The sequence below is a fragment of the Adiantum capillus-veneris genome, chromosome 27 (genome assembly GCF_014529385.1).
Source record: "Adiantum capillus-veneris isolate H3 chromosome 27, ASM1452938v2, whole genome shotgun sequence".
NCBI lineage: Eukaryota > Viridiplantae > Streptophyta > Polypodiopsida > Polypodiales > Pteridaceae > Adiantum > Adiantum capillus-veneris.
Window position 1 is genome coordinate 92,097,631 of NC_140957.1, and position 9,715 is coordinate 92,107,345.

The following is a 9,715-nucleotide window of genomic DNA, read 5'->3' on the forward strand; positions in this document are numbered from 1 at the left end:
ATTGCTCAACAGGCAACTTCTCAACAGAACCCCAAGCCCTAGCGTTCTTGCTCCACAGCAACTACCTAGCGTTTTTGGACCAGATCAGCCAACGTTTTTGCTCTTGCAGATCCCTGGCGACAGAAGGCTCAACAAGAGACCTAGCGTTTTGCAGTTGCAAGCCATCTAGCGACAGCAGAGGCATTTTCAGCCCTAGTGTTTTTTTATTTGCAGATCAGCCCCAACGTTTTGCAGATTCACCGCGACGAAACATCAAGAAACCTCAACATTTTTAGTTTTTAGCCTTTAGACACCGCAAATCAAGCCCCAAACCTCGCAGATCTCACCTTCCCACAGCAGATCCTCGCCACACGGTCAGATTCCGCAAGGTTTACAGTTTTAGCCCAAAAAACGCAGATTTCAGCATCTGCGTTTTCAGCGCGTCGTCGTCGCATCGTCGCCATCGACATCGTCACTAACATAGAGTCAAAATTCAGCAGATAGAAGATTTGCAGATTTCAACCCTTAGAGTTTTCAGATTTCAGCCCCTCTCGTCGTTGACATCGTCGACAAGTCCAAGCATTGTAGAGATTTGGGCAATCATAAGTAGACCGCTCTCGCCATAGAGAGTGGGGCCTTTGGAGGAGTGTTTTACGTCTCTGGTGTCGTATTCTCTTCTCTACCTCTCAGTCTCATGCACTTCCACTCACAGTGTCCATTCACTTTGTTTGTGTTCATTGCACTCTCTCACTAAAGGAACGGAAGGCTCTCCCTTCCGTAAGTAAAAAAAACCCTGGAGCACAGTTCGGAGCAATCATCTTGAGCAAAGTTCAAACATTCATTCCAATGCACCTTACATTGGTATCAGAGCTTTGGCAGTGTTCTCTATCACTCAAGGAAAGAATCACAAGAATCACAAGAATGTTTTTTGCTTGTTGCGGTCGCACGAACCCAAGTTCGCTTTGGCGTGTCTATTCCTAATCCTTTTTTTGAAGAGTGATAGGAATCCCAGGAAAGAAGGGCTTGTCCAACCTCCCCTTGTGCCTCTTTTCACTCATTGAGAGCGGACCGTGCACTTAGCGGCCGGCCAATTGACGTGAGGTGGGAAAAAGCAACCTTGGTGTGAGAGCAAGGCCGCCAAGCGGTGCGCCCGCGGAAAAGAGCAGAGCTCGGGTGAAGAGAAGATCCTTCTCAAACACAGATTGCAAGCGAAAGAAAACCTCAAGAACCTCAAGAACTCAAGACCCCCAAGAACCCAAGTTCCTCATGAACTTAAGAACCCAAGACCACAAGAACCGACAAGAACCCAAGACTTCAATGGATGGTCATCACTCGAAGCGGAATGGATACTTCTCTTGGAGGTGATGAGCATGAGAGAGGCGAAGAAGAATTTTCCCCACCAGGAGGATTTTTTGACCCTCCCCCTTCCCCATCTACGCCAAGGATTGCACTAACTCCTATGAAGGAGTTGGAGCAAATGTTTATGGAAAGGAAGTTAGAACGCGAAGCAAGAAATGCAGAAAGAATTGCAGAAATGGATCGTAGACACGCAGAAAAAAAAGCAGAAAGAGAAGCTGAACGAAAGGCAGCCAAAGTAAGACAAGAACAGAGCGACCAACACATGAAAGAGTTCTTGCGACTCTTTTCTCAAGTGCACGCACAGATGCAAGAGATTCAAGAGAAGGAAACTCTCTCAGTCCCTTCTTCTCCCAAGCATGACACACAGGATTTGCATGATTATGAGAAGCATGATGAATTGAATGATAATGATCAGCATGATGAATTGAATGATAATGATGAGCATGATGACTTGAATGATAATGATGAGCATGATGATTTGAATGACAATGACAAGCATGAAGAATTGCATGACAATCACAAGCATGATGATTTGCATAAAGATGATGTGATTGTTCACAAGGATGATGTGTTAGTTGATGCTTTTTCTAGCGAAGCTAACCTCGTTGCAGATTCGATCAATCACGAAGGATCGATCTTGGCTCTCGAGCCTAGGTCCAAAGAACCCCTTCAGGAAGAACCGATCTTGGCTCTCGAGCCTAGGTCAAAAGAACCCTCACAGGAAGTATTATGTGTTCGCATGATTCATACGCACGCATTGTTCGAGTGTTTCATTCGTGATAGGTTCCTATATTTTCATCAGCGTCTTTATGTGATCCCTTTTACTAGGCATGACATATTGTACGTTGAGCGCGTTTCACTCATAAATGAGCACAAATGTATCCGGATTTTTCATGAAAAGCTGAAAAGTATGCATTCAAGGAAGTCACATTCCATGTCTCTCCCTTGGCACGACACAGTTCTAGAAAGAGCACATGAAAGTATGAGCACCAAGCATGAGCATTTCCGTTGTGAATTGCCACAGTTGATTGCTCTGGATCATAAGAGAAAGATTCGATCTCATTGTTTGCGTGTGTGTGGTGAACAGTTTGGCACTCCATCTCTTTGTTCATCTACATTGCATGCACAGTCTTTTAGGAAGACAAGATTTTTTCCAGTCACTTTACATGGAATAGATATGTTCATGGTTTTGTGTTGAAAATGGTTTCAGAAATTTACAGCCATGGAGATTCTTGAAGAAGAAAGAAGCATGACTCTAGACGAAGTTGAAGCATTGAAGGAGACTCGGAAGACTTTGTCGCTTTCGGCGCGGCCCAAAGAAGCAAGCGTTGCAGACCTTTATGAAGTTCAAGTACCACACGACCCACACATCAGAGTGGGCTGGCGAAGAGTCCCTTCCAGGATTCCAGATACTATTGGCAATCTCCCTCGACGCCATACAGTTTGGTACCAGTACCTCACTGTGAAAAGGAGGGGATGTCACGTGACACATCCAATCTTATGTGTCCGTGGACAAGCTACAGCACGACAAGGGTTCAATCAGTCCAGTCAGTCTAGATTTAGAAGTGATCTGACACTTTTGTGAGTCTGTTCGCAGACCGTGCATGCCCAGGCACTTAGTGTAGATGCATATCCTCTGGTTGCACACAGCATGATCATAAGCATTCCCATCAGATCCATCAGAATCCTTCAAGGAAATTTTTACAGTGCATAGACTTATTTTCCCTATTTTTGACATTGTTCACTTATTATTTTTAAGTGAGTTTTGTTGGAAAGTAGGTAGGGCAAATTGAGTAAGTTTGTATATAAGCAAACCTAGGCTAGCACTAATTGGCAAAAGAGGCAGCAGGAGCACCATTGCTCAACAGGCAACTTCTCAGCAGAACCCCAAGCCCTAGCGTTTTTGCTCCATAGCAACCACCTAGCGTTTTTGGACAAGATCAGCCAACGTTTTTGCTCTTGCAGATCCCTGGCGACAGAAGGCTCAACAAGAGACCTAGCGTTTTGCAGTTGCATGCCATCTAGCGACAGCAGACCCATTTTCAGCCCTAGCGTTTTTTGATTTGTAGATCAGCCCCAACGTTCTGCAGATTCATCGCGACGAAACATCAAGAAACCTCAGCGTTTTTAGTTTTTAGCCTTTAGACACCGCAGATCGAGCCCCGAACCTCGCAGATCTCACCTTCCCGCATCAAATCCTCGCCGCACGCTCAGATTCCGCAAGGTTTATAGTTTCAGCCCGAAAAACGCAGATTTCAGCATCTGCGTTTTCAGTGCGTCGTCGTCGCATCGTCGCCATCAACATCGTCACCGACATAGAGTCAAAATTCAGCAAATAGAAGATTTGTAGATTTCAGCCCGTCTCCTCTTCGTCCTCATCGCCGTCGACATCGTCGGCAAGTCCAAGCATTGTAGAGATTTGTGCAATCATAAGTAGACCGCTCTCGCCATAGAGAGTGGGGGCTTCGGAGGATGGTTTTACGACGTCTTTGGTGTCGTATTCTCTTCTCTATCTCTCAGTCTCATGCACTTCCATTCACAGTGACGATTCACTTCCATTGCACTCTCTCACTAAAGGAACGGAAGGCTCTCCCTTCCGTAAGTAAAAAGAACCCTTGAGCACAGTTCGGAGCACTCATCTTGACCAAAGTTCAAACATTCATTCCGCTGCACCTTACAGAAAGGGGCGCGCCTTCCTCGGCTTCCTCTAGGTGCGGGTTCAACTGTGCCTCTTGCCATGCGTGCTACCAATTAATGGCATCACCGGCAAGGTACATGGCTACCGTCAAAACCTTGCTATTTCCTGTCTTCTTAGTTGTCGCAAAATAAGCATTAAATTGATGCAACCAAGAATGAATAATAGTAGCATCCATCTTACCGTCATACTTTAATGTCAACTTCTCCGTGACGAGGTTGTTGGAGTCCGAATCTCTGCTTGTGCTACTTGATGAACTACCAACATCTTTGATCGGCTTGGGCTTCGAGCTGAGTACCTGTAGGACCAGCTCTTGCATGCATTGGTCTCTCTGCTCACGCTCTAACTCCAAGGTCGCTCGTCTGTCTTTGGCCGCCAAGCGCGCTTGCTCACGCCTACGCTCCAAGGCTAACCGTCTTTCTTCGCGCTCGCGATACAATTCTGTGATGGGGAGGGGGGAAGGTCGGAAAAACCTCCTGGTGGGGAAAATTCTTCTTCGCCACCTCCATGCTCATCACCCTCACGCAAAGTATCCATTCCACTTCGGGTGATGACCATACACTGAGTTCTTGGTACTTAAGTCCACGAGGAATTTGGGTTCTTGAGGTTCTTGGGTTCTTGGGTTCTTGAGTCCTTGGGTTCTTGAGGTTCTTGAGGTCTTTCTTTAACTTGCAATCTGTGTTAGAGAAGGATCTTCTCTTACCCGAGCTCTACTCTTCCCTGCGGACGCACCCCTTGATAGCCTTGCGCTCACACCAAGGTTGCTTTTTCCCAACTCGGATCGATTGGCCGGCCGCTAAGTGCACAGTCCGCTCTTAATGAGTGAAAAGAGAAAAAAGGGGAGGCTGGACAAGCCCTTCTTTCTTGGGTTTCCTGTCACTCTTCAAAAACACGATTAGGAATCAACACACCCAAGTGGACTTTGGTTACGTGCGACCACAACAAGCAAAAAAATTCCTTGTGGTTCTTTCCTTGAGTGATACAGAAACACTGTCAAATCTCCGATACCAATGTAAGGTACAGCAGAAGTGAATGTTGAACTTTGCACAAGATGAGTGCTCCCAACTGTGCTCAAGGGTTCCTTTTACTTACGGAAGGGAGAGCCTTCTGTTCCTTTCGTGAGAGAGTGCAAATGATCACAAACAAAGTGGAAAAACAATGTGAATGAAGGTGCTGAGAGAGAGAGAGCGAGAGAGAGAGAAGAATACGACACTAGTATGTTGTCAAACCCTCCTCCAAGGGCCCCACTCTCTATGGCGAGAGGTCTATGCTATTGATTGCACAAATCTAGTACAATGGTCTACATGCAATGGACTTGCCGACAATGTCGACAACAATGATGACGGCGACGAGATGGGCTGAAAACTGAAAACGCTAGGGGCTGAAATCTGCAAATCTGCTATTTGCTGAATTCAGACACTATGGCGACGACGATGCGCTGAAAACGCAGATGCTGAAATCTGTGAACGGGCTGAAACTGAAACAGTGGCTGATCTGACCGTGCGGCGAGGATCTGCTGCGGGTGGGTGAGATTTGCGAGGTTTGGGGCTGCTATTGCGGAGTCTAAGTGCTGAAGTGCTTGGGCTGAACCGTCGCCAGGAACTGCAAAACGCTAGGTGTTGCAACAAACTGGAAAACGCTAGTTGGTCTGTAGCAAAAACGCTATGCTGATCTCCAATCTGCAAACGCTAGCTGCTGTAGTCTGAAAATGCTGGCTAATCTAGGCTCCCCAAACGCCAGATGTCTTGATGGCTGAAAAACGCTAAGTAATCCTGCAGGCCTTGCTGAGAAGGTGCACTGCAAGTGTATGTACTTCTTCTGCCTCTTCTGTCAGCACTAGGTTTCTTTTAAAGAGCTTAGCAAATTTGCCCTACCTAGTTTCCCAACAAAGTCACTTATAAAAAAATTAGTGAAAATGGCTAAAATAGGGAAAATGGGTTCTTTGCACTGTAAAATGCTCATGATGGCTACTAACTGTAATGTTGATGATCATGTTGTGTGCAACCAGAGGATATGCAACTACTCTAAGTGTCTGGACATGAACGGCATGCGCATGGGCTCACAAAGGTGCCAGAACACTTCCTAAGTTGACCTGAACCTTGGACCTGAAGTAGCTTGTCCACATGCACATAGGGTTAGCTGTGCACATGACAGACAACCTCCTCTGCAAAGAGATGAGGATCTATGCATTGCTTTTTGCCACAAGCTCCCACTACTTTGATCGGCTGCCAAGCAAGGCTAAAAAGAACAAGCGCTTTCTCATCAAAGTAAAATTGGATCTGTGCAACGGGAGGGCACCATGTGCAAATGGAAAAGAGCAAACTAAACACACTATTAGCACTTCGAAACAACTGAACTGAAAGAGATACATGACACACGAGACGCGGAGTGGTGGAGTTCCACCCTAGAGAGCACTGGCCTCAAACCCTGGCCCCCCTTTCGGTATTCCTTTATATTGCTTCAACTCAGTACGTCGTCGGTACTCCATCCTCTGCATCTCCATGCGAGAGCATGTCAGAGAATGAGCCCTAAGCACATATTTGAAGGCCCTCGGCCTGAAAAGTAGTTTACATAATATGTGTTAAGTCTAAAAGCATAACGCGAAATCCATACGGCTGCTTCGTAGCATGCCAGGGCAAAACACGCGGCGTCCATACAGCTACTGCCACGTCTAATTGCCGATCCAAGAGAAAGGTAGGAAGAGTAAGTATCTTGACTAGTTGATCACGTATGCCGGAGTAGAAATAATCTCCCCACGCCTCGTTGACAAAGGCTCCATTGTGAACTTCCTCTCGTTGTACTTCTTCATCATCGACCGAGTTAACATCAGCATCATCACCCCTCTTGTGAAAGAACTTGGACATGTGAAGAGGCTAGGTCAAGCTGGATGAAAGTAAACCTTCAAATCAGCCCACTACAACCAAAATCAGTCCCATATGAGTGAAAAACAAAAAACTGACTCTTTTCCTCGTAGAATTTTAGCACCAAAAACTCGCACAGATCACCAATCCAACCCAACCCAAAAGCATGCCGTTTTCAGCACCAAAAACACGCACAAATCACCAATCCAACCCAACCCAAAAGCATGCCGTGGCTCCAATACCATGTCAAAGGTGCAGCAGAAAAGGGCGAATTGTGTAATGAACCCGTCTGCAACCCCGAACAAACCTCCTCTCGAGACCGTGCAATCGATGGATCACGGACCTATCATGACAATCTCCTCGGAAACGTCCTAACGCTTACCGCCCACCAAACAGGCGCGAAGACTCGATCTGCAATGCAACCTGCAGTGGAGGGTGTCAAAGTGGAGGAGAGAGGAAGTGCTAGAGAGGGTGTGCATTTATAGGCACGTCTCCAATATGCCCTACCTCTAGCAACACTCGACGACTTGGAATAAATCAACAAAGGCTGCTAATAAATGTGTAAAGTCAATATAAGTGAGATATTGCCCACATTCATAAGCAAAGTTGTAGAACATTGGAGACTCCGACCCAAGGAAACCCTAAGAACAAGGGTCATGTCTCATGGCAACCTACCGCTTTGGGCACAACCACAAAATAGCCCTCATTCCCTGATCTGCTCCCGGGAGATACCGGAGCCACCATCATACAGAAATCTAAAACTTTAACAAACACATAATGTCTCACTAAGATGCTATAATTGAAGAACTTTGGTCCAACAAAGTTCATTCTTTATTTTCCAAAGTCCCCCGATGAAATCTCTTGACTAGATTTGATGAGTATGACTATGACTACCTGTCGATACCCTCAAACTACTCTTCTACTCTTATACATGACACGAGGCCACCTCAATCATGGTAGATGTAAGGTTTATATAATTTTTTGACAAAAGGTAGTAGCACTAGGGGACAATCGAGTGAGAATGGAGAAACAAAAGTAATAACGGGGTTTTGATGCTTCCAAGGAGCTAGGGGAAATTCATCTTCTTATTAAAAGCTATTGATCAATCCCAAAAACCAAAACACTACACCAAAAAAACTTCAGAGAGCCATCTGTAGAGTGCATGCTAGCGAAATTGCAAGTCCCATGGGTTCCTAAGGGAAATGTCTTATGCAACATTGCACAAGTGACCCAGTCAAGCTCAGCAAGAAAGGTAAGGAAACAAACATGTCAATCTTGGAAGTTGTTGAAGATGCCTCACACAGCAAAAAATTGTGAAATGCATGGGACAATGCAGCTTTAGAAATTTAGATGTTCATGTGTTGATCCATCCCCTTATGTCTAGCTTTATTTCAACAGCTTGGCTGTTGCTATGCATAGCAAGTATTGAGGGACTTTGAATATGTGCAAGTATTAAGGCACTTGACTCTCTCAAAGTACACTACAAACGTGAATGGCTTACATAGAAAAGACACGTGAAACGGTTTAAACTAGAGCTCCTCCTAGCGTGTGGTGATTATGCCTTGAAATGCATGCATACCCTACCTAGGGAAAACACGCAGGAAGAATTTTGTGAGGGCACATCTTCTACTACAAACCTTGTCACCTACCCCTATGTAATTCAATAAGAGCTATGTTAACCTCCAAGACCCTTTGCAATGTCAATGCGATAATTGACATCAAAAAACAAGAAAGCCCTAACATGCACACCTTGATAAGGGATGTTTAATTTCTGTTACCAATGATGCAATGTGTCTCTCTTGAATGAAACTCCCAATTTGCCGAATCTTGTAAACCATAAACAACGTGATGTTTACACAATATACAGTAAGTAAGAAGTTGCTGAACTCTTCTGAATCGCTCACAGAGGAGTATCAAAACCCCAATTATTCTTACAGCCGGGTCAAGGTACTGCCTAGTACCTACAAGACCTTAACCAAACTTGACATCCCAAGTGACGCAGATGCCTGAAGAAGGCATGTGACGTGATGCCTGCGTGTGTGAGCAATGGCAAGGAGATTGATTGCTTAGGGCAGACAGAATCATGCAGCTCACAATGAAGCCTTGCGAAAATTGCAGCGCGGAAGGCGTCGCACATAATTGATAATGAAGAATCGTGAAGCCCAAGGGTTTTCTGAGCTTACCTGCTTCCGGGGAGTTCGAAGCAAGGAGCTCGACGTCATAGACGTCGCCACCCAGCTGCGGTCCCTCCCGCTGTGCAGATCGAAGACGCGTCGGGAAAGATAGACGAAGTGCTGGATGAGGGGGACGCTGCAGAACACGCAGATGACCCGCAAAGCCTAATAAGCTGACATTGTTAAATTCATAATGACCAGGCTACGTTTTGAACCTCTATCCATATTCAGGTGCCTCTTTGTATTTTCTAATCACAAACATTTGGCCCTTCTGAACTAGCACATAATACCTAGCAGGTAACACACACAATTATGACGCTTCCATGAGTTGATTGTGGCTCTTCTATAGTAATTGAACCTCTATCCATAGGCAGATGCTTGGGATTCAAACATTGGGAATGAAACATAAACATTGGCCCTTCGCAATTGGCACATGCTAGCCTTGAAGGCAACCCATGGGTATGACACTTTGCTTCTTGAACCTCTATCCGTATGCAAATGGGCCCTTTGTAGCTAGCATATGCTAGTCTTGAAGTTAGCCCATGATTATAACGATTCTATGAATCGCATATTAAGGGCAATTTTATATTCCCATCATGGTATGCACTTAATTAAAAGTGGCATCGAAGCAAACCTCCACAGTGGAG

At 45.5% G+C, this 9,715-nt stretch overlaps 1 protein-coding gene across 4 annotated transcripts in view; it reads right to left on the reverse strand.

Moving 5' to 3' along the window:
- LOC147422397 (histone acetyltransferase HAC1-like) overlaps positions 1-9,236 on the reverse strand; it is a 69,846-nt gene extending 60,610 nt beyond the window's left edge. For all 4 annotated transcript variants that reach the window (XM_086503124.1, XM_086503122.1, XM_086503123.1 and 1 more), the window contains exon 1: positions 9,078-9,236. The gene's annotated coding sequence lies outside the window, so the exon portion shown is untranslated. The remainder of the gene's footprint in view (positions 1-9,077) is intronic.
- Between the last annotated feature and the right edge of the window lie 479 nt (positions 9,237-9,715).